Source organism: Pinus tabuliformis, chromosome 2_2 (genome assembly GCF_031772625.1).
Source record: "Pinus tabuliformis cultivar Carrire ecotype Pingquan chromosome 2_2, CPIR1, whole genome shotgun sequence".
NCBI classification, from domain to species: Eukaryota; Viridiplantae; Streptophyta; class Pinopsida; order Pinales; family Pinaceae; genus Pinus; species Pinus tabuliformis.
This window is the reverse complement of record NC_142300.1, coordinates 1,082,428,733-1,082,454,127: the sequence shown is the minus strand read 5'-3', so window position 1 is coordinate 1,082,454,127 and position 25,395 is coordinate 1,082,428,733.

Below are 25,395 nucleotides of genomic sequence, written 5' to 3'. Positions count from 1 at the left end.
TCTTCACAAACAATATCATTGCACCCTAAGGCGACATATTTGGCCTAATGTATCCTTGTCAAGTATTTCCTTCAACTACATCTTCAATTCCACTAATGCTTGAGTGCTCATCCTGTAAGTTTCCTTTGATATTGGTGATGCCCCTAGTACCAACCCAATAGAAAAGTTCACTTCGCTATGAGGCGACAACTCTGAAACCTCTGCTAGGAATACATCTGGAAACTACTATAAAATTGGATACCTCTTCAAGACTTCTACATCCTCAACATCCTTACCTTTATCACTAGAAATATGCACTGCAAATAACACACACCCTTTCCTGTGACTATGCTTTGCCTGCATAGTTGTGACCATTCTAACTGATGTTGCCTTCTTGTTACCCTGTAAGATTCTCTATTCTCCATTGTCATCTAAACACTCAATATACTTTTTATAACAATCCACCTTAGTCCTATGAAGATACCACCAATCCATGCCCAGAAGCATATTATATGACCCCAATGGAAGTACATTCAGATGCGCTAATGTAGGCATACCATTCAACTCAAATGCACAAGATCTTACCCAATGATGAACTATTTTCTTAGTACCTATAGCCAACTGCACTAGTATCCTATAACCTGTAAACAACCAAACCTACAAACCTGTAAACTTGCAAACATGTAAAAAACCAAACCTACAAGCCTGCAAGCATAAGGTTTTGTTGTCTTTGGTTTCCACTTTCCCTTAGTCTTGTCATTCCCTTTCCAACCCTGCTTAGACTTTCTCTTATGCTTCGATTTCTCATAATAGTGCTTCAACTTTCCAGTGACTTCTTCAAGTGACCGAGGCTCATCATACTCAATCTAATCCTTAAATGCTAATGGAAATCCAAAATCTTTGAACCCTGGCTTTCTCATTCTTAATATATAGCACATACCTCAACAACTCTGGGAACTTAGTCATATACTCCTCATATGTCATTGATCCTATATTCAACTCATATAACTCCTTGGCCTTATTTTCATGGTACCTTTATGACAAGTAATTATTCCTAAAAAGTACGTTGAATTCATGCAAAGTTAACACCTTTTTCCTAATTTCCCTGACACCCTTCATATCTTCCCATGAGATGTCTCCTTTCCCTTTAAGGCTGAAAATATCTATCATGACCTTCATTTTCTCTCTATATTCATGCAACTCAAATAATTTCTTCATCCCAAATAACCATGCTTCTGCATATTCCACTTTCTTCAACTCTCCATCAAATGTAGGTGGCTTGGCTTTCTTGAACTCATCCAGAAAATATCCTCTAACATTCATTCTGTAAGGATGATAGTGATGATGACCATGATACCTATCTGAACCAGAACTAGAGTAAAACCCATGTCCACTACCTCTCCTATCCAGTGTAACTGAGAACCTGCCATCTCTAATTGTGTCATTCATAACTGACATGTTCCCAACATGAGACCTGCTTCCATATGCCCCAAGTCCTATCCTCATGTCCATAATTAATTTGTGCTTGTCCATGTCACTGCATGTATGACAAACTATGAAGGATAATTGCATTGACCTCTGCTTGTTTCTCCTGTGCCTTTGCAAGTCTTTCCCATGACTGAATAATCTTGTCATTGTCCTCCTTGCAACTTTTGATCTCTTCGTTTAAACTCCTCAGAGTGTTTTTTATGTGAGGGGAGTACTCATCTCATGTTTGCTCATCTAATCTGTAGGGAGAGTCTCATAAACTATAGTCCACCATTTTTCTAGTCATATTTGATCTCCTTTCTTCTGCAAGTATATCATGTCAGCTAAACCAAAATATACACATAATCAACATACCTCAGTAAATTTCAGGGGAGGTTATCTCATCTGTAAAATCAACCAGATTAGTATGATACATGTATATACAGAATCATATCAATATACCAACATCATCTCAATCATCATCCAAGTTACCATGCATGATGCCACAAACCATAGCACCAACTAGACATAATGCATGTAGAAAAACACATATAAAATTGCCTTGCATGCATGACATACAATTTTTTCTCATTCAGTCCAAGTATTGAACCATGATCTGATACCACCTTATAACCACCTCCTCCCACATTTACCCAAGTTGATTGTTATATAGGGGTAAACATGTGATGAAGACTTACTATGATATGACCTAACCTCCTAAGTACATTTAAGGAAGTTGAATCAACAATGGAAACTTTAATAACCTTCCTAAAGAGCTACAAGACCCCCTAGAGCTAAACCACCCCTCTAGGTGCCCAAAACCTAAGTTGGATTGCTTTTTCACTGACCTAAACTCCCAGTAACATGCACAAGCTTGCATTCATGCGACTATAGGCCTCTATTCACATGCATAAGCCTACAAGCTAGTGACTACAGTCTCAATCTCCTAATTTTGTGCCTACAACTGTGAAATTTGTGCCACATTTTGACGGCTAGACTCCAGATCACTACCCAGAACTTGATGAGACTTTCCAAAACAATAAATGACATAAATACAAAGCCTCTAACACAAACTTGATCAATGACTTTACCTAACCAAGACTAACCATGACAGGCATTTAGTCAAACACGTTAAGAACATGTAATCTAAAGGTTATAAAATCACATTTGAACATAGAGGTCTCATACTTGTCTAAGAATCATCAAGAAGGTCCAATTCTCTTTCATGATAGCTTCAATAATATCTATTAGGTAATGCATTCAATAACTATTCGTTTACCAATCAAAACATGTTAAGAATCATAACTAAAATTTGTCATGAAACCATGTTTATAACCAACATATAACCAAAATAGTAACAATGATATAATAACCATCAAAGTGACATAATACCAAGTACATTTACTCATAAAATACAAGAGGAAATGAGCTCTTGTTAACATATGCAAATCCAACCAATTCAAGGACTTCCACGTACACCTAAACATACATTGGGCTGAACCAAATCTTTCTTTCAACCAATCACCCCCATGCCATATTCCAAGCATGAATTTGGGACTCAAAACAAAATAACTAGGCTTTCTCAAGCTTTACCGCATATTCTGCCATTACTGGTTAAGGGATTTCTAGGCCCAAAGCAAGCACCTACCCAACTAGGATTTACCACAATCTTGTCATTACCGATCAAGGGATTTCTAGGCCCAAACAAAGAAAACATACACTACTAGGCTTTACCACAATCCCACCAAAACTGGTCAAGGGATCACTAAGCCCTAAACAAGCTTGGATGCCTATGGATTTCTTCACCAATACCTTGAGGAATTTTCCTATCTCGACCCTCAGGCTTTATCACATATATTGCCATTACCGGTCAAGGGATTTATATTCCCTTGGGAATTTTCCTAAGATCACCTCATCCACTTCCAAAACCATCTGACAATCCAAATCTCAACCAAGTAAAATAACCCCATCACACCTGGCTATCCGAAAATGGAAAGGCAAGGTTGAAACCACTATCACACCTGGAAAAAACAATGTCAATGACAGAAAGAGAACCAAATACACACATGCATGTACCATGGATACCAAAAATAGCAAGGAAACCATACATGCAACTCGATACTTGCAAATTAATCTCGTTGTAGTCGCTTGATCCAACTCTTCCTTGTTTGATCCTTGCTTTCCTTTTCTTTCTTGTCCTTCCTTTTCCTTCCTCTCTCCAATGCTAGAGTGCTCCAGGAATGCTCTAAGTGAGTGAGAGAGAGAGAGAGCTACAAGATAAAACTAAAAAAAGGTTATGGATTGATCCTCAGAATCCTTTTTATCATTGAGGCCTTTATTTTCTTCATTTTCTTTTATTTTCCTTCAATTTTCTCCCCACATGAAACCTGTGACCTTTCAACTTACTTTTCTCCTATTATCCATTATTTTCATAAATAAATTCCAATTAATGCATATTTACCTTTTCAAAGTCTTTTTGAATGCCTTTCCCAATTTCCCCTTAGCTATAATAAACCAAATGAACATCCACTAGGATGTTTTTCCCAACATTGAACTTGGGATATGTGTCTCATGACCTTGGTCTTATTTTGTCTTTATTAACTTTCTTACATGAAATTTTAATGTGGGGTTGTTATAGTGGTGAAACAAAATTACATACTTTGCAAACTTTATCAGACTCAAATAATAAATGTGCACTCGAAATGAGACACAAAAGGCAACTAGTCACTATCTAAACCACACCGAGAAATCAAAACCAAACGAAAAGAGGGGAAGATTTAGGGAATAGACATAGATAATTATCAAGCCCACCATAAACAAAGCTTGTCAAAACATACCTGTGAAATTAGCATAGCTTGGAGGAGAGGCTTTGCCAGCGATGAATTCCAAACAATTCCTTTTCCATAAATTTCTTTGGATAAACTAATGAGCCTCGAGCCAAAGAAAACTTCAGAAATTAGTCGCAAAACTGTTAGAAAATTATATATTACGGAGCAATGGAACACATAAAATATTCCAGAAATATAAACACAGAAAACGCACAAAACAAGAGAGACACATATATACGTGGTTCACCCAGTTTGGGCTACGTCCACCCTGAACAGCCAGTCCTTCCTTTCTATTATCCAGCAAAATGAAGAGATACAACCTACAGCAAAACCATTGTAATATCCTCTGTTTTCTCTCACAGTCTCACCTCTATGTTTCTCGCTCACCGAATACACATCTATATCACAGCCTCAAATACAATGCCCTCATATAAAGAGAGGGGTTGCCTTCTAGGGCAAAAAACCCTAAACTAAACATAAGTTCTACCGTCAGATCATCCGCCTAATGAACGGCCCAGATTGACTAGAAATTACTATACTTTTACAAGGCAATTTTACAGTTGTTTTTAGCTTCGGCAGCGATTATTTTACGGGCGGCGTTGCCGCCCCATTTTGAACTGGGGTCCAATATGCCGGTACTATAGAAGATAATCAGGCTCCACACCCAACAATCTCCCACTTGGAGACTGATTGTAGCAACTCCACCACTGCTCCATTTGCTGGACAATGACTCCTCTTTGGACCTGGTTGTTTCTCATCTTCATCGTCATCCTTGAAGACCAACTGAAACTGGGCATATTCTCAGTTTCTCCCTGGTTACAACTTTTTTTAGCATATCTGCAGGGTTCTGGCTAGTGTGTATCTTTTCCAGCTTCAACTCTCCATATTCCAACACTGATCGTATGAAATGGTACTTGAGCTATATGTGTTTTGTCCTGGAATGAAATGTTGAGTTCTTTGAAAGATGAATGGCACTTTGACTATCACTATATAACGTGCCCATATCATGCTCCTTACCCAATTCACCCATAAACCTTTGTAACCAAATCATTTCTTTACTAGCCTCTGTAGCAGCAACATACTCTGCTTCTGTTGTTGAAAGTGCAACAACACTTTTGATTTTTGAAACCCAACTGACAGTTGTTCCTCTGATAGTAAATACATATCCTGTAGTGCTCCTCCTATTATCTCTGTCACCTGCCATATCTGCATCAACATATCCTTGTAGGGATATGTTTGAACCACCAAAGCATAATGCCTGATTTGTGGTACCTCTCAAATATCTGAGAATCCATTTCACTGCCATCCAATGTTCCTTTCCTGGATTGTTCATGTACCTGCTTACAACCCCCACGGCAGCGATTAGTTTACGTGCGGCGTTGCCACCCCATTTTGAACTGGGGTCCAATATGCCGGTACTATAGAAGATAATCAGGCTCCACACCCAACAAAAACCACCACCATTACTCTCTTGTTTCAAGACTAGGGTTTTCTTTCAATTTTACTTCACAAAATGTACGAATGGAAGAAATGAACAACCTCTAATAGCTTGAGAGGAAAACGAGAAAGGTGGAAAAGGTTGAGGTAACATTTAGTAAATGCAGGAATAAAGGAAGAGTGGGAGGGGTAATATGATGTATAAATCATATATAATCATTGAATACCATGTCACCGTGCTCTATAACAAAGTGGAAATAATTTGATTTGGTAGAGTGAAAAACTGGTAGACAAGTGTCGCATCATATTATTCTTATAAAACACATCCAGTCCTAGCCAATGTGTCATGCCATGTTTATTGAAATAATGTTGAGTGAATAATCACATTTACTATAATACATTTTGAGAATTTTTCAAAATCTGGATCATGTGCTAAATCTCATGGATCTTGCAACCACATTAACTATACAAAGCATAGAACAAAGAATGACCAAGTTCCGTTAAATCCACAATTAATTTATGATGGGTAGGCATTTCCGCACAATGATTTAAAGTCTGTGGAATATAGAGCATCATATAAAGCCTATATTTTGAGTCCTTAGAAATTGTGATAGAATGATGTATATGAGGAACATAACGAATGGACACACCCATAAACATATACCATACTAATTTTTGGAACCAACTTATTGAATCATGTCAACAATGCATGTTGTATACATGTAATATGAATAACCATGCGGTGGCTAAGGCATACACGACGTTGATTGTCCCCATATACCATATAACCTTGTAATTAATCAAATGTTTCATGCGAGCCTTGAGTTGGGGAATGTTTAAAGTTTTTTTCCCTTAATGATAATACAAATTGTATCAAACACATGATATTGCAAACCCTCCATTAGTTGCTTATTATATACATAATCCATCATCCATTTTAAACTTTGACAATTAATATGTAAGTGCACTTTATGTCATATATGCAATATGATCAACCATAATTGTGGGCCTAATATATAACACCTACACTTTTAAGAGCATTTCAATTTTTTCATGATGCAAGTGATTGCAAACTAGCATATGTATGTAGATAAACCTTCAAAGAAATACAAAAGAGGTGTTCCATGTGCAAAAATATATATGAGATCCTTATACCGAACTTCGTTAGCATGTAAGTTGTTCACAATTTGATAGGTGGCTCTTAAGGAGGGGTGCCACCTACTAGATCATTTTGTTTTTATATTTTAATGAGTAATTTTTGTTAGGAGAGATCTTGTTAGGGGTGTAGTGATGACAAATAATCGCAATGTCTTGCGACATTTTAATTAATGTTGAATAATGTCAAAATTGGCGACTCCACAAGGAGGCTTGCTAGACCAAACTAGAATTTAGAATTTTTGGCTGTAGCTGACATGATATTGTTGTTAAAGAGTAGGTTGCATGTTGTTATGGGGGGTAGGAGGCAAGGGGTAAAATAAATGTGACTCTGAAGGCGGACCTTAAGGAAATTTATATAGTTGGTAATAAGGTTTGAACAAGACCAAATTGATCCATTTGGGAATCAAGATCGTAAGTTTCTTACCTCCTAAAAAACCATTGTTGCATAAGAAAATTTAAAGCCAATAATTCAGAGAAAATAACTACCTTAAAGCATCGTACTTCGAGAGGATTTTTTTGTCCATAGGTCTTGAACCAGTGTAGATACATAATTAGACAATGTAGTAAGAAGATAGTGCGTAAGTGAAAAAAAAGGAAACAGAGATAACAAGAATGCAAAGAAGATAGGAAAAGACTTCAAGGAAACATATCATAGAAACATTCAAAATAGAAAGTAGAAAATGAAAAATTATGTACAAAAATTTGAGAGAGGTGATGATGATTTGTCAGGTTCCTACTTCCACGAATGGTTTCAGATGAGAATTATTATTGGTGTAGGGAATAATTTGATCATCAATATCCTTACTGTATATAAGTATTTCACCTAACAATAGCTGAAATCCTGAAAGAACTGATCCATAGCTTTTGAAACTTATGATGTTTACCTTTGTCTCCATGGGTTGCATCCCACAAAAGGACATGTTGGCATTGCGACAAACACCTCCAGAATTTTTTCTATGCTTGAATTTTGGAGCCTACTATGGATTTCGCAATCAATAGCTCTATAGTCACTTCTTGGTTGGTTGATGCTTTATTAAGTCTTTGGGATCCCTTTTGTCAAAGTCACCTACTCACACATGCTCAGTCTGCAACAATTTCATTAGCACATCATTTTACATAAGCTTGAATGGAACAAGCACATTCCATCAACACAATCCTTTTGCAATGTTCAACCTATGTGGACAATCAGTGTGCACTCTCAAATGATCATCTCTCACTTTTTTTTGCAATCGTACTCCTATTTCATTGAGTTTCTCCAACTGTCACTTTTTGTGCGCTTTCACCTTCACAAGTGTCGTTTTCATGTTTACGAATTATCTCTATTTATTTTTTTAACCTTAATAAGTGTCATTTTCATATTATCTTCACTCTTACATGTGTCACCTTCACTGTCATTCACATATCGCAAGCGTCGTTCGCACTTTTCTTCTCATATTGCAAGTGTCGTCTTTTGGCATGGTAAGTGTCACATATTATGCAAAGGCTATTTTTGGTTGTTTCAAGGGGTGATATTTGTGTTAAAGATTTTTCCTTATCATGTAAAAATGTATCTCACTCATTTCCAAAGTTTCAAGAATTGTTCCACAAGTGTCATCAGTGTCATTGCAAAGTGTATATTTAGTGTCACCCTTGGAATGAGTTGTTGCAATGTTGTCGCATTGAATAAATAATTTTGTTCATGTGTTTTGAGTGTTATGTGTTGTCTCATTAAGTAAACTAAGTTTGGGATCATGTTCAAGTCTTGATTTGTTCAAATTTCTCTCATTGATCTAACACTTAGTAAAAATTAGGAAAACTCCCTGACCAAGCCTCTCAACCTCATTCAACCCTCTTTGATTGCACAATGTGTAGTATCTGTCCGCAAGCAGCAACCTTGCCTCTTGGAACCGTACAATGCATAGTTTTTTCCTCCCAGAAATTCGTACTGTGCAATCTCAGTGCTCAAGCCCAACTGCTAAGCTCCATAACTACGCAATCCTTGCCTCCATCCAGCCTTCTCTGCACACTGTGCAGTGTTACAGGTCAATTTTGGCACATCAATCTCGACTTCAAGATCTGTATTATTAGGGTCCATCAATCCCTAATTCAATTGTTTCATTCCCTAATGAGGTCAACAGACATCATGCTTTCCTCCCAAGAGTTTCCATGACACCATTCATCCAAAAAATGCCCCTAAGGAGATCAGTACAGGTAGCCTTATATCAAGCTGCATTGCAATGTAGGAACTGCACTTGCATTGCAATGCACTTAGCCTTTGTGTCAATTATGCTGAGCAAGATTCATCAAATTTTTTAAATGAATCCATTGGATTCCTCATCCAGTGGATACTTTTGGAAGTTTCTAGGTTGGTTGAGCTCGCACTTGGATGAGGAAGAAGATGAATGAACCTCAATCCATTATCCCTTCCTCCATGGAACCACTTCCCAAATTTGGCAGAGCATTCATGAGGGCCATTAATGGCTTAACCTCCTCCATTCAGATATAAATTGACCAAGCATTCAAAGGCTAGTCTAGGTTGGAATTTCTTGAACTAATGAAATTTTGTTTGAATGAGATTAGTAAAGGTATTGTAATAATGTTGAATTGTTGCTTCATGAGGAGAGAAGGGTTTGAAACTGGAAGGAAGACACTGAATCAAGCATGAGCATTCATGGGCTGTAATATTTACTTTTATCAATAAAGAATTCTAAGCTTTTTCCATTCATGTGTTGATATGATGTATATCGTATTCTAGATTCTATGATATGTTTAGTTAACAGATAATTATTGTATGCTTTGATGGGTTTCTATCTCGGCTTGTGTGCAAGTACTTTCCAAGTGAGTTAAGTACGGAAAGGAGTGGCGAAATCGGTCAAAGGAGAGAGGGATCAAGCGAAAGTTACAGGTTTGTTCCTTTTCCTCCTTCTCTTATCTATTAATTATAGTAAAAGCAACAAATTACTTTGTCTCTTGTTTCTAGACTAGCTACTAGGTCTAGAGGGTTAGGCATTTGTAGAAACACTAGATTTGCCCAAAAAAAATTGGTGACCATATTGGGGATCGTTTTAACCCTTTTCGTAGCTTATCAGCCTCTTAAGACACCTTGACATACTTTACTTGTTGTAATTTAGCCTTTTACATTGAATTTAGGTCAAAATTTGAGGTTAGATGACTCTTGAGTAGCCGCACAGGCATCAGTGTAGTCTAGCCTTAGAGACAGTGTGTTGTAGCGCACTTAGGCCTTCATTGACCTGCACTGATTAACAAAGGAATATTTTAATCAGCGCAATTTTTCCCTCTTTGGCCTACATTGACCAATGCATATTGACCCTCTTTGACCTGCACTGATCAGTTTTGTAATTAGCACAGTATTTAGTGAGATCCAATGCTCTGTAGCGCAGTTAGCTCCTTTGTGACCTGTGTTGATCAACCTTAGGTTAAATTCCCACCTTTCGATTGAGTTTTTGCCAAAATTCTTCTGATTGCTTGCTTGCTGAAAATTAGTGATGTCTTATCTCTGAAAATAGTATTTTCATCTCCTTCGCTAGTCAGACCTACTTTGATTGGATTGATTAATGTTTCTTTAATGTTTTCTTTGTCATTATCATTCTATAGTCAAAGTTATAATATAGTTGATCAATTGTTTTGTCAATAGAAAAGTGTCGCAAAATCGTCATTTTCTTCAAAAAAATGAAGTGTCGTAAAGTATTCCTTCATAAATAATTGATTGATTTGTTTGTGCATTTGATTTGTATTTTCATTTAAAGTGTCAAAAAATATTCATTTCTTTAAATTCGAAAGTGTCATACAGCCTTCCTTTCCCTTTAAAATAAATTGTCACAAATCGTCAAATTTTTTTATGAAAAGAGTTCTCAATCATTTGTGCATTGGTTTTTCTTATTGCATCATTCACATTAATAGAAACTGAAAAGAAAAACATGCATTGTGCATACTGAAGTTTGTGAATGCTTGAAAGGAATGGTTTAGGGAATTGCATCTAGTTTGTGCTCTTTGTTGCTTGTTCAAAAAGTACTTGTATGCTCTATCCCTCATAGCTAGGATTTTCATTGTTGAAATTAAATGGAAAGAGTGCTTCTCATTCTAGTTGCATTCTTAGGAATTTCGGAAAACATCACGTGGTGAACCTTGAAAGGAAAATTCTAAAGAAGATCAACTTAAAATTTATCTGAATTAACCTAATAACGAATTTGAACTTAACGAAAACATCTAGAGGTCTAGGCTAGAGACGTGTTCTGGCATCTTAAAGCCTAGTGGTTGTCGTTTTCATTGAGGTTGGGTGATTCCTCCTCTCTGATTCAATAAGTGCTAGTACGGACTTGTGCTCCCTGTACCGTCAATTATATAGTGGGAGACCCCAATAGGTGAAATCCTTTATCCCTAGGAAGCCGAGTCTGCCACCTTACCGATCACAATGCACCAAACATAGCATTCGGGAAGATTGATTGTCGTATGTTAAACCCTTGGTGATTTCTCCCTCATTTATCACCAAGGCATATATTGCAGTTTTGTGATAAGTTTGGTAAACCTTATTGATCAGGTGATCATGTCCCAAGTGTCGTAAAATGGTCAAAAATTGAAAGTGATCAGAATTGGCTCAAACCTAAACTACCAGATAGAGCTCGTCCTCTTGATTCCGGTGCCACAAACGGTTCGAAAAACGGTTGTCGTATGTGAAAGTAATGGCAAAAACAAAATCGCCCAGTAACCCTTAATTTTTGAATTTTCAAAAAAAAAATATTCCACGGAATATTCCTTGGGAATATTCCATGGAATATTCCTTTGAATGGGCCAATCAAAATCCGCCACGTGGCTCAAGTGACGTAAGCAATGAGGCCGCATATCAAAATTTTGGTGGGGTTGTGGATTGAACCCCCGACCTACCTTGCACGAAGCCAATGCCTTATCATTAGGCCACGGATGCGGAGTTGTTTGAATGGCAGTGAAAAACATTTAAAATATTTAAAATGTGCTACAGGCGGGAAAGTAGGGGGCCAGCCCCCCATACCATATGACCTGGGGCCGAGAACCGTGGGCTAACTCTAACCACCACCGCGGAATCTGAGGTAAACCGCCGAGATTTTTGCGGTCACGTGTGCCAACAGTCAGTTAAACTGCAGTTACAGTTGGCGGATTATTTGGCGGAGTGCCAAATTTGGCGGTCCCGCCATATTTGGCAGGGCTAACTGGCCTCCACTACAGTTAGCTGGAGTTCTTTTAGGCTAAACTGGAGGGAATTATCAAATGGCCATAACTTTGGCTAGGAAAGGCGGTTTTGGACGATTTTTTTTTTTGATTTTGGATATTTTTGACCTTTTGAAGCCATTGGTGTAGGTCTTATAGCCATATGAGGTCATTTGCAGGTGTTTTTGCTTCGTGGAAGTTCCAGGAGCCACCAGGGCCAAACCAGTTTGGGAGCTGCATTGGGAATTGTGCAGCCAATGAATGTGGAACGAAGGTCATTTCTAAAGGTTTTCAGCATTTTGAATCCATTTCTACAGCTCGTTTTTCCTTCTGAGGCATTCTTCTCACTGTTTAGCTTCAGGGAAGCTTTCAGGGCCACTAGGGCCATTTCAGTGTTGGAGCTGTTTGGGGGCTCTGTTCATCCGTTTTTGGTGATTCAAAAGCCTATGTATGCTATTTTCGACCTCCTGAGTCTAATGGCAGAGGTTTCAGAACCAATTGAGGTCATCTTCACCTCCAAATTCTCCATGCAAGTTTAAAGGGCCACTAGGGCCAATTGGGGAAAGTACTGTATAAGGTACCAAATTCATTGTTTAGTGTTTGGGAAAGAGCATGTTTAGCTAATTCCTATCTTCTGATTATGTATTTATAGTCAGATCTGTCCTTTGAGACACCCATATTCTTGTATTAGCCTTTGTAGCGTTTTTAATACAAGAGGACAAGCCTAGTTGGAGAGGTTTGGTCCAGCAGATGTAGCCCAGGGGGGGTGAAATGGTTTATCATTTTGATGTCTTTATTTGTTGAAGATGATATGCTAAATAAAACTGATATAAAGTATTAAACAACAAATAAATATAACTTGCATACACACATAATCACCTGTTCAGCTGCAGAAAGTTACTTGTCTTATTCCGCAAGACCTTAAACTTCAAGTATGTGTATGTCAAAGACTTCTAAGTGTTTACTTTGTTATTTCTTTAGGCAGAGCCTATAGAGGGCCAGGTAGCCTCTGGAACTCATCCTCTTTTTAGAGGTGACATGTCCGGTGAATGCCCCTACAGTCTATCTCTGTATAAGAAATAAGAAGTTTATACATTATTAGAGGTCATTTGGAGTGTCTAGCTCACAGTTGAAATTATTGGAAATGGATACCTTGCACCCTTAAACAAGTACATTCCATTTTCAGATCACTTATTGTCTAGAATCTCCGGAGTAGTCACTTTCATTCCTTTTCAACTCCTTAAAAGAAAAGGATCATCTGAGCACTTGTCCTTTCAGGCTTATTAAACATCGAAAGCAACTAGAGTAATCTTTTGTTTTTTCTCGACTCTTTAAAAATGAAAAAGAGAAGTTGTGTTCCATTGTGTAAAAATTAATTGACCGTGGATAACATCCTCCACACTCGCTCCTTAGTTGATCTTAGGTTGAAAAATATGGCGAAAAATCCAGAGTCCACCGATTAAGGAATTCCTTTTGATGGGAATCCTAGTCCTTTTCCTCCATTTAGAAATATTGTTGCTCCATATATGGCTACATTGTCCCTTCCGAGATTTACCATTGGCTTGCCAGTATGGTTGTTTTCAAACTCCTTCGTTCAAAATGTCGTGATTTCTCTGCAATCGAGTACACCTCCAACTGGACAAAATCAACCTCCAGTTGACCCTTTGCCTTCTTCCTCGGTTGTTTCTTCTTCCCCTTCTTCCTCTTCACCTGGTGAAAGTATTTCACTAGTAACTAGGTGGCTAAGAAGAAGAAGAAAGGGAAGAAGAAGAAGAAGAAGCAAATTCGGTAGAGTGCCAACCAAGAAACCATTGCTTTGAATGCAACATCAAATGAGAAATCGTCCATCAAGCCTCACAAAATTCGATATCCATGCAAGCTTTGTGCAGGATACCATCTTCTTCGAAATTGTCCTGATATTCCTCATATCTTAGAAGAATGGTCTTCTCGTTCACATCACCCTGTGTCATCAACTTCTCGAGATCATGTTGGTGACACACCATCAACTAGTGGTCGTAAAGTTCATGGAAAGATGGGAAAAGTCAAGTTTCCCTGTAGGTTATGTGAAGGGAATCACCCCTTTCACCTTTGTCCCTATATGGACGAAGCCAAAAAAGAGTTGGATAACCGTCCATCTGGTTATAGGAAACTCTCCCTAAATCCTTCACTTGTTGATGAATTGACTAATTAAAATCAACTGTCGGTCGAAACCTCTCTCTCTAAAAGTGAATCCTTTGAGTCTATATCCGACCTAAGTCAACAGGTCGAGGTAACATTTGACCCAATTTCACCTTCAACTAATTGTACCTTTCCCGAACAGAGTTAAAATGATACCACTCAAGTTCTTTTGGTTTCTTCATATTCAAATGAGCTTGGGGGCAATCCTCTTGTTCCATCAAGATAGGAGGAAAATCCTCCCGTTCTCATAACTCAAGGGGTTAATCCTCCGATTTCTATGGTACCCCCTCCAAGCAGTCTAGTCACTTCCTTTGGTTGGAATCAACTGGCAAGATTTTGTCTTCCTTCTTATGTGCCTTTCCAGATCATAGTACAAGTTTGTAACATGATTGTATCAGGCACTATTATAGATGAAGGTGTGTCTGTGAGTATCCTTTCCTCAACTACTTGGCAAGCTCTTGGTTCACCACCGCTTATGCCTCTTACCTAGAATGTGTTGGGTTTTAATAGCGGAAATAGTCAACCATTAGGGATCCTTCCACAGTTACCTATTACTTTGGGAGGAAAAATCATTTATCTGAATGTGATGGTAGTCCCAAGCCCATTAGATTATAATTTACTTCTTGGGTGGGACTATGTTTATGACATGGGAGCTATTGTTTCAACACTCGTTTGAGTGATTTGTTTCCTGCATGAAGGCAAAATTGTCACTATTGACCAACTTTCATTTCTCGGTCCCAATATGGCTCCTAGTCAACCATATTCCCTAAATGGTCCTTTTGTACCAATAGTATCATCTCCACCATGGGTTAATTATATGGCAACATGTTCCATACCTACATCAACTGATGATCAATTCAATGATGTTGTACAACATGTACTGGGGGCATTGGAACCAGATCTCTCCTTCATGACCTCTTATGAGTTGTGATCAATGAATCCGCGTATAGTTCATTGCCTTGTGTCAACCTCTTTAAAAAATGAAACAAGGAATATGAGGATAGTTCTTTTACTGTGTCAACCTCGTTAAAAAATGAAACAGGTCAGTGCGGATAGTTCCTGGTCCTTTCTCAAACTCGTTAAAAAATGAAACAAGGAATCTGAGCAGAGTTCCTTGTCTTGTGTACAGCTCATTAAAAAATGAAACGAGGTCCCCTGGAGTAAAGTTCCAAGTCAAGTCTTTGAGTAGATCTCGTAAAATCCCAGTCAAGTCTTTCACTTGATCTTGTAAAAGAACCTTCATTCCATCTACCTCATAGCCGCGAGTAGGCTACTTAGGTAAATGTAATGAAGCTTGGGGGCATGCACCTAATTGTAAAGTTAAGTTTCCCTGTAGGTTATGTGAAGGGAATCACCCCATTCACCTTTGTCCCTATCTGGACAATGCGAAAAAGGTGTTGGATAACCATTCTACTTTACTGCAGTGACTTCCATCTGGTTACAAAAGACTCTCCCTTTCATCATGCTAGGGGTAAGTAAACCAATCTCAAGCATAGTTTTTCGTTTCGAGCTTGTATAAAAATGAAACTAAATCCAAGCATAGTTTTTCGTTTGAAGCTTGTGTAAACATGAAATTGAACCCAAGCATAGTTCCCTATGGTTCAAGATTATGTAAAAATGAACACATTTCCATTTTTATCCCTAGTGATTGCCATTATGTCAACCTTTTTCGTCAGATGAGCCTTGGTTTTTTTCATCCCATCACCACCATCCCTTTGGCCGATCATATGCTTTCACTTGGTTGTTTTACCCTTTTTTGAGGAATAATTGCAATGAGTGGTCTTATTAGCCAGCCTCTTCACATAAATCAACATGTTTTGACAACTTCCAACATCATCGGAAGCAGTTGCTATCCTAGACACCACTCATTCCTCAAATTGGAGTCCTCTTTAAGCTCTTTTTAGACTCTCTAAACATGAAAAGATTGTCGAGCACTTGTTGTTTCTAGCTCGTTAACGGATTAGAATCGATATCTACTCAGTATAGTTTTAATCCTTCTTTAGGCTGAGATATATTAACTACAAAAAAGGTATTTGCTGGTCAAACATGATCAATAGGTTCTCTCTTCTATTATTTTATGCTTTTTCAGACTTGAAAGACAAATCTACGAAAAATAACTTGTGGAGTCTCCTTTTAGTCCCTTTTCAGACTCTCTAAATATGAAGAAGGATCGAGTTATCTTTGTTGTTAAACTCGTTAAAAACATTAAATAGCGACAAACTTGTCCATCTAGACAAGACCGATTTTCACCTTTGCTAGACTAGTTAAAACATCAAATAGCGATGGATTCACCTGAGGGTGGAATTATACAACAAGCATATGTTATCCTCCTCAATATTGATAAAAATTAAGAGGTACTGGTCAGAAATGACTAGGGAAAATGGGAAAAAGCCGAGAAAACTTTATGGTAGCAGGTCACTCTTGAACATGACACTTTCACCTCACCACCATCACTATGTGGGTTGGGTCATTCAGCTTGATGGTTATCACACTGTTGGTCTACCATACCATCCATCACTTTGTTTTGGGTCAATGCTACCAATTCACTTCAGTGTCGTTAATATATTCAAGAGAATTCATTCAGTTCAAAACTTCATCCTTTACAATATAGTAAACCTTCATTTTCATGCCTGCCATTCCTAAACCTTCTGTCGTCAATCGATGTTTCATCTCCAAAATCACTTACCTCATTTCATGTCATTGATGTGGGATACATCAAGGCCCTCCTGTGACGAGTCGTTTCTTTTCGACATCAACACATCATTTAAGATGTTGACTTAGAAACACCCCTTCAGTACCTTGAGGCTTGCATACATCAATGGAAGGTTTCTCGCTTCCGGCAATAGGTTGAAATTATTGGCATTCGACTGAAAGACTTTGTATGGTGTTCGACATCAAATCATTTATTCACACCTTGCAAAATGTACTACAATACTTTGAGGATCATTAACATTATCGGTGATTCCTCTCATGTATGTTAATGTCTTGCATCATTGGCTGGTAATCAGATAATGTCTCTCCATGTTCGACTTCAGATCATCTATTCACATTGTTAGACTTGTACATTGAGTATATATTGAACGAGATTCAAGACCCCGAATCTAGTTTCATTCATCCGGGCAGCGATATATTTTCAGGAGTACTTTATAAAATGTATGAATGGCCTTACATTCATGGTCATCCATTCATGGGCCTACATTTGTAGATGGCTATATTTGTACATGTAACAAAAGTTTATAAGCTGAACATGGGTATGCCTTCCCTCAGCTAGTTCGTGAGAAAAATCAAATTATCATGATATTTGTATTGTAACTGATACAGGTCACCTTCCACTTCAAAACCTTCCCTCCAAATGGTAAAGCATATCACTCGACATGTTTATTTTTGAATTCATGCTTTAGGGAGCAACTATTACAGGTCAATTTTGGCACATCAATCCCGACTTCCAGATCCGTATTATTAGGGTCCACCAATCCCTAATTCAATTGTTTCATTCCCTAATGAGGTCAACCTACATCATGCTTGCCTCCCAAGAGTTTCCATGACACCATTCATCCAAAAAATGCCCCTAAGGAGATTAGCGCAGGTGGCCTTATATGAGGCTGCATTGCAATGCAGGAATTGCATTGTCTGGGTGCACTACATCACACTTAGCCTTTGTTTCACCTGTGCTGAGCAAGATTCATCAAATTTTTTAAATGAATCCATTAGATTCCTCATCCAATGGATACTTATGGAAGTTTCCAGGTTGGTTGAGCTCGCATTTGGATGAGGAAGAAGATGAATGAACCTCAATCCATTATCCCTTCCTCCATGGAACCACTTCCCAAATTTGGCAGAGCATTCATGAGGGCCATTAATGGCATAACCTCCTCCATTCAGCTATAAATTGACCAAGCATTGAAAGGCTGGTCTAGGTTTGAATTTCTTGAGCTAAGGAAATGTTGTTTGAATGAGATTAGTAAAGGTATTGTAATGATGTCGAATTGTTGTTTCATGAGGAGATAAGGGTTTGAAACTGGAAGGAAGACACTGAATCAAGCATGAGAATTCATGGGTTGTAATCGTTCCTTTTATCAATAAAGAACTATAATATTTTTCCATTGATTGTTCATATGATGTATATCATATTCTGGATTCTATGATATGTTTAGTTAACAGATCGTTATTTTATGTTTTGATGGGTTTCTGTCTCGGCTTGTGTGCATGTACTTTCCAAGAGAGTTAAGTATGAAAAGGAGTAGTGAAATCAGTCAAAGGAGAGAGGGATAAATAAAAAGTTACAGGTTGGTTCCTTTTCCTCCTTCTCTTATCTGTTAACTATAGGGAAATTAGTGAATTACTTTGTCTGTTGTTTCTATACTAGCTAATAGGTCTAGAGGATTAGGCATTTGTAGAAACACTAAATTTTCCAAAAACATGCAGTATCAAGCATCAAGCCTCGTCCTTGAGCTCTTGAATTACACAATCCCTTGGCCTCTCTACCTCCAAAACTATACATTAGGAAACTTCAAGCCTTAAGGCTCAATATTAAGGCCTTAAACCCATCAACTACGCAATCTCCCAGCATGTTCTCCTATCTAAACTGCATATTGGGAAACTTCAAGCCCTAAGTTTGACCTCTTGGGTTCCCCAATTATGCAGTCTCTTAGCCCATGCCTTCAGAACTATGAACTGTCTAATCTTAAGACTCAGGCCTCTAGCTTGAGCCCTTGAGTCCCTCAATTTCACCTCTGCCCGAGCCTTCAAAACTGTGCATTGTGCAATCTCAAGGATCAAACCTCCAGCCTGAGTCCTTGAGTCCCTCAATTGTGCAATCCTTTTGACCTTGTCCATCCTGAACTACGCATTGCATAGTCTCAAGCGTTAGTCCTAGACATTAGCCTCTGGAACTACACAATCCCTAAGTCTATCACTCAACCAGTCACCAATTCCAACCCTAACAAGTGATTTCATGAAGCATCTTAGGCTAGGGGTTTATGAGACTGATGTCATCTTGACATGAGTGGATCGCAGTCACAGGTATTTTATTATGTCATGAGAGGATGATGGAGAAGGAGACCATGCTAGAAGACACCTAAGGAGCTAAAGAAGACCATATGATCATCAACCGAGAAGACAAAGGAATGTAATATTACAACAAAATATAGACGATCAAGATCACATTGAAGACTCCTTATCTTCAAGTCATGAGGAGGAGGAAAAATAAGAACATGCACTATCTCTCAAGGAGATTCAAACATAGTAGTAAGTAATGTGAAAAGTCATTTGGGATCCGAAAGGTCATAGAGAAGTCAAATAGTCATGAGGGTAGTCTAAGAGTCATAAGCGAGGTGAATTATCACCCCATTTGTTATATATACACCCTCATTATTCATGCAAAAGTAATTTTCACCTTGGCCCCTCTTAACAGGCATTGGAGAGGAAGATAGTTTTTTTGGAGGAGCAAGTGACAGCTCTAATTATCACCATTGGGGCTAGTGGTGTTTATTGTCTTGATGTATCTTGGAAATTTTACTTAATTCAGAAGCCCATTGAGCTAGCACGCTTTCATGCATATGTCATGAATATTGTAATATTATTCCTTGAATGTTTGTGATGCATGTTGTTTTGATCTATACTAAGGAAATTGAACTATTTTGGTGGCTTTGGTACTTATCTTGTTGAAGTTGTGTTGTATTTTCTTTAACAATATTTGCTTCCTTATGAAATATCTTGTTTGTTGATCAACGATTCATTCATATGTATATGCTTGTGTGCCTTTTATAGATTAGTACTATTACTTGTCTTTAAATGGCCTACTTTTCTCTTCCCTTTAGTTGAAGGACCTTGATATTATCCATAGCTAAAAATTTCACTAGGCATACCCACTAACTGATCTGAGATTACATGTGTATTACTCTCTTGTGTTGAAATTTGTAGCTAAGGTAAATCTATAAGTGTTGGAAATAATACTGAGGTGGGGGGTGAATCAGTATTATCAAATCAATAAGACTTTTCATTTCCATATTAAGATTCATATAAGCTACTTCAGTTAAGGACACCCGCATATATACGTGACTGTGTTTAATGCAACTAGCGTATATCCAGTAAACTTATGATTCAATTAGTTGATATTCAATGAGTGCATCAGAACATTATTAATCATATGAACAATCAACAGGTGCAGTAAATAGAATAGATCATCATACATAAAGAGAACACATGAACACCATGATATAAGGTGGAAACCCAATGTGGGTGAAAACCACCTGCTGCAATTTGTTTCTATCTTCCTTTAATAAGAAACGTCCTTTACAATGTGCTGGTGCAGTCCTTTACCAGCACGCAGGCTGCAACCTATAGATGGCTACAACCCTCTTAGCTCTTGTACTAGCCAATCCATTTACTAGTATGTAGGCGCCAGCCTACAGAAAGCGACAACCTTCACTCGTTTTCCAACTGCTCCTCGAAGGGAGCTACAACCCCCTGGCTCTTGTACTGGCCAATATGTTTACCAGTACGTAGGTGCCGACCTACTGAAATCTACGATCTTCCATGGACCACGTTTCATACATTTTCATACTAGATCCATAAATACAAAATAATCACCACTGCAAGACATCCATCAATTACACCTGCATCACCGATCTCTGAATCACCCAATACTGAAACATTGAAACCATGTCAATAGCACAGTCACCAGAATACATAACATACAACAAAACTCTGCAACAATAACCAGATACACCTGCAACTTCAAATATAATGCATACACTACTATGATGAACCGAACCCGTGTATATACTCGCTTTTACCAAAGCCAACCCGCGTACAAATCTGCAAATATTTACTCATAACTTTGCAGTTGTTCCAGACACAGATCATAACATTCATACAATAAACATGTGTCAATAGATCCAGTCTATCCATAATCAAACCATATAATGATAGTCATTCCAATCCTTAAGATCCCGTTCCATCGTTCATCATCCTCCACATGAGTGCAACCTTGGTTCAGATCAAGCAAGGCATCACCAACCCATAGCCAGCATCTGGATCTCACACATCATCAAATATTCATAAGTTTCTCTCCCCCACATCTTGGCCTAATGATCTTGTCCTTATATAGGTTTAGGCTTCTCTCAATACCATGTTCCAAAACCATGTTGAACCAATACCTTGGACCCACTACCTGGGGTCGACACTTCGGACCAAATACCATGGACTAATACCAAAATACCATGGACCAAATGCCACGGACCAAAACCATGGTTTCCAACATGTACGCAACTTTTCTTCTATGAGACCGCGTGTGTACATATATGCACCTTTTGTTCCGATAACCCGCGTGTATACGCAACTTGGTCACGATGAACCTGCGTATATCTCTCTCTTGACCTACTGTACTAAGATCTATCCTCTGATTGAGATACCATCACCTGTATCATACCTCTGAGTGAGTTGTCATCAAGGACAACACTTGTAGCATAATGCCAACAATCTCCCCCTTTGGACTTGATGGCAACCACCACACCAAGTCACTCTCCCCCTTTGACATCAAGGGCAAAGGGCAGACCATGATATTCTCTTCTTTGATATACATTCTGCTGTGCATACTCCCCCTGAGTACTTGTTGAAGTTTCTGATTGAGCTCCCCCTTTGTATATGCCAAGATGTACTAATCCGTCCATGCTCCCCCTGAGCACATGCAAGGTCTGTAACCTGCAATCCATTCTTTTGGTCCAGCAAAATATGCCAATAAGCATCATTACCAAAGACTTCTAACCATAATGCCAACAATGAATTATTTGAAATATATGCTCCCCCTGAACCTGTGCCATATCATCATCAAAACAGTGACTGAACCATATTAGACTTCTGTACTGGTGCTTTTATTCAGAACATCATATACGCGATTGTGCAGCATATAACTCGCATATATATGCAATTGTGCAACATATAACTCGCATATATACGCGACTTGTCTTCATGAAATAACCGTATGAGATTTAGAACACAGAGGTTCCACATTTTCAACTTCCTCTGAGTCTGTCATGTCTGTGTATACTGCTATGCCACATCTTTCTGGTTGTACTCCCTTTTTCTTCCATATCTTCAACTATGATGGTGTTTTTTGGTTTTGTGTCCACAATCTTCTCCTACATTCTTTCGCAATGTGTCCCAACTTGTTACATGCATAACATCTTACATGTTTCATATTCCTTCTGTAGAAATTAGCAGCTTTGTGACCAAACATATTGCAAGAAAAACAATATCCTTAAAGTACCTGGAACATGACGATCTTTTTGTTTGACGGTCTTGAACCACTCTACTTTTGCATATGGCTGCAACATGTCCAAGATTATGACATACATAACATTCAACATTATTCATTGGAGGAGTAAAAGATTTTCTTTGAAGAATTTCTTTCCTTGGCTGTTGATGGGGTTGTCTTCTCATCTCCTTGTTGATCATTTTTTATTTCTCATTAGAGTTCCTTGCCTCACCTTGTTAGCTAGATTCACCTTTAGCAGATTCATAAAAATCAAGACGCGTTTTGATAGCAGGTGACCTTTGACTACTAAGAATATCATCTATGATCTTAGTACTATCTTGAAATTGTAATAGTTTATCTTTTACTTCTAATTTACCTTTCAAGATATTTACCTCAACTTGATGTTGTTCTTCCTTTTCCAGACATTGCTTCGTCAAAGTTTCTTCAGACTTTCTTCCTTCTTCCACTTGTTTTCTTAGTTTGAGAATCTCATTTTCTTGCTCTTAATTTAGCACCTGCAGCATTTGTCGTACTCTGGAGGAACATTCCAGCTGAGCTTTTAAGCTGATAATTTCTTCTTTGAGGGCACTCTCCCTTTTGCTAGGTAGATCTTGTTGATCTATGATTTTATCTAATGCTTCATTTGCTTGTCCATCTTCAATCTGAGGTGATTGAGTATCTGGATATTTGCTTCCATTCAATAGCAGGTTGTCATTGTTCCTTTGAGCTGTCTTCTTCTTTTGAAGTGCTTTCTTTCCCATTGTTCTACAGATCTCCTTCAAGTGATCAAGCTTCTACCAAAAGACCTGCTCTGATACCAATTGTTGGAAATAATACTGAGAGGGGGGGTGAATCAGTATTATCAAATCAATAAGACTTTTTCATTTCCATATTAAGATTCATATAACCTACTTCAGTTAAGGATACCCGCATATATACGCCATTGTGTTTAATGCAACTAGCGTATATCCAGTAAACTTATGAATCAGTTAGTTGATCTTCAATGAGTGCATCATAATGTTATTAATCATATGAACAATCAACAGGTGCAGTAAACAGAACAGATCATCATACATAAAGAGCACACATGAACACCATGATATAAGGTGGAAACCTAATGTGGGTGAAAACCACCTGCTGCAATTTGTTTCTATCTTCCTTTAATAAGAAAATTCTTTTACAATGTACTAGTGTAGTCCTTTACCAGCACGCAGGCTGCAACCTGCAGAGGCCTACAACCCTCTTAGCTCTTGTGCTAGCAAATCCATTTACTAGTACGTAGGCGCCGGCTTACAGATGGCTACAACCTTCACTTGTTTTCCAGCTGCTCCTAGAAGGGAGCTACACCCCCCTAGCAGTTGTACTGGCCAATATGTTTACCAGTGCGTAGGCGCCGGCCTACTGAATTCTACGATATTCCATGGACCATGTTTCATACATTTTCATACTAGATCCATAAATACAAAATAATCACCACTGCAAGACATCCATCAATTACACCTGCATCACCGATCTCTGAATCACCCAATACTGAAACACTGAAACCCTGTCAACAACACTGTCACCAGAACACATAACAAACAACAGAACTCTACAATAATAACCAGATACAACTGCAACTTCAAATATAATGAATACACTACTATGATGAACCAAACCCACGTATATGCGCGCTTTATCGAAAGCCAACCCGTGTACAGATCTGCAAATATTTACTCATAACTTTGTAGTTGTTCTAGACACAAACCATAACATTCATACAATAAACATGCATCAATAGATCTATTCTATCCATAATCAAACCATATAGTGATAATCATTCCAAGCCTTAAGATCCCGTTCCATCGTTCATCATCCTCCAGATGAGTGCAACCTTGGTTCAGATCAAGCAAGGCATCACCAACCCATAACCAGCATCTGGATCTCACACTTCATCAGATATTCATAAGTTGCTCTCCCCCACATCTTGGCCTAATGATCTTCTCCTTATATAGGTTTTGGCTTCTCTCAATACCATGGTCCAAAACCATGTTGAACCAATACCTTGGACCCACTACCTGGGGTCGACACTTCGGACCAAATACCATGGACTAATACCAAAATACCATGGACCAAATACCACGGACCAAAACCATGGTTTCCAACATGTACGAACCTTTTCTTCTGTGAAACCGCGTGTGTACGTATACGCGCCTTTTGTTCCGATAACCCACGTGTATACGCAGCTTGGTCACGATGAACCTGCGTATATCTCTCTCTTGACCTGTTGTACTAAGATTTGTCCTCTGATTGAGATACCATCACCTGTATCATACCTCTGAGTGAGTTGCCATCAAGGACAACACTTGTATCATAATGCCAACAATCTCCCCCTTTGGACTTGATGGCAACCACCACACCAAGTCACCCTCCCCCTTTGACATCAAGGGCAAAGCGCGGACCAAGATATTCTCTTATTTGATATACATTCTGTTGTCCATACTGCCCCTGAGTACATGCTGAAGTTTCTGATTGAGCTCCCCTTTTGTATATGCAAATATGTACTAATCCGTCCATGCTCCCCCTGAGCACATGCAAGGTCTGTAACCTGCAATCCATTTTTTTGGTCTAGCAAGATATGTCAATAAGCATCATCACCAAATACTTCTAACCATAATGCCAACAATGCATTATTTGAAGTATATGCTCCCCCTGAAACTGTGCCATGCCATCATCAAAATAGTGATTGAACCATATTAGACTTATGTACTGTTGCTTTTATTCAGAACATCATACACACGACTGTGCAGCATATAACTCTCATATATACGCGACTTGTCTTCATGAAACAAGTGTATGAGATTTAGAACATAGAGGTTCCACATTTTCAACTTCCTCTGAGTCTATCATGTCTGTGTATACTGCTATGTG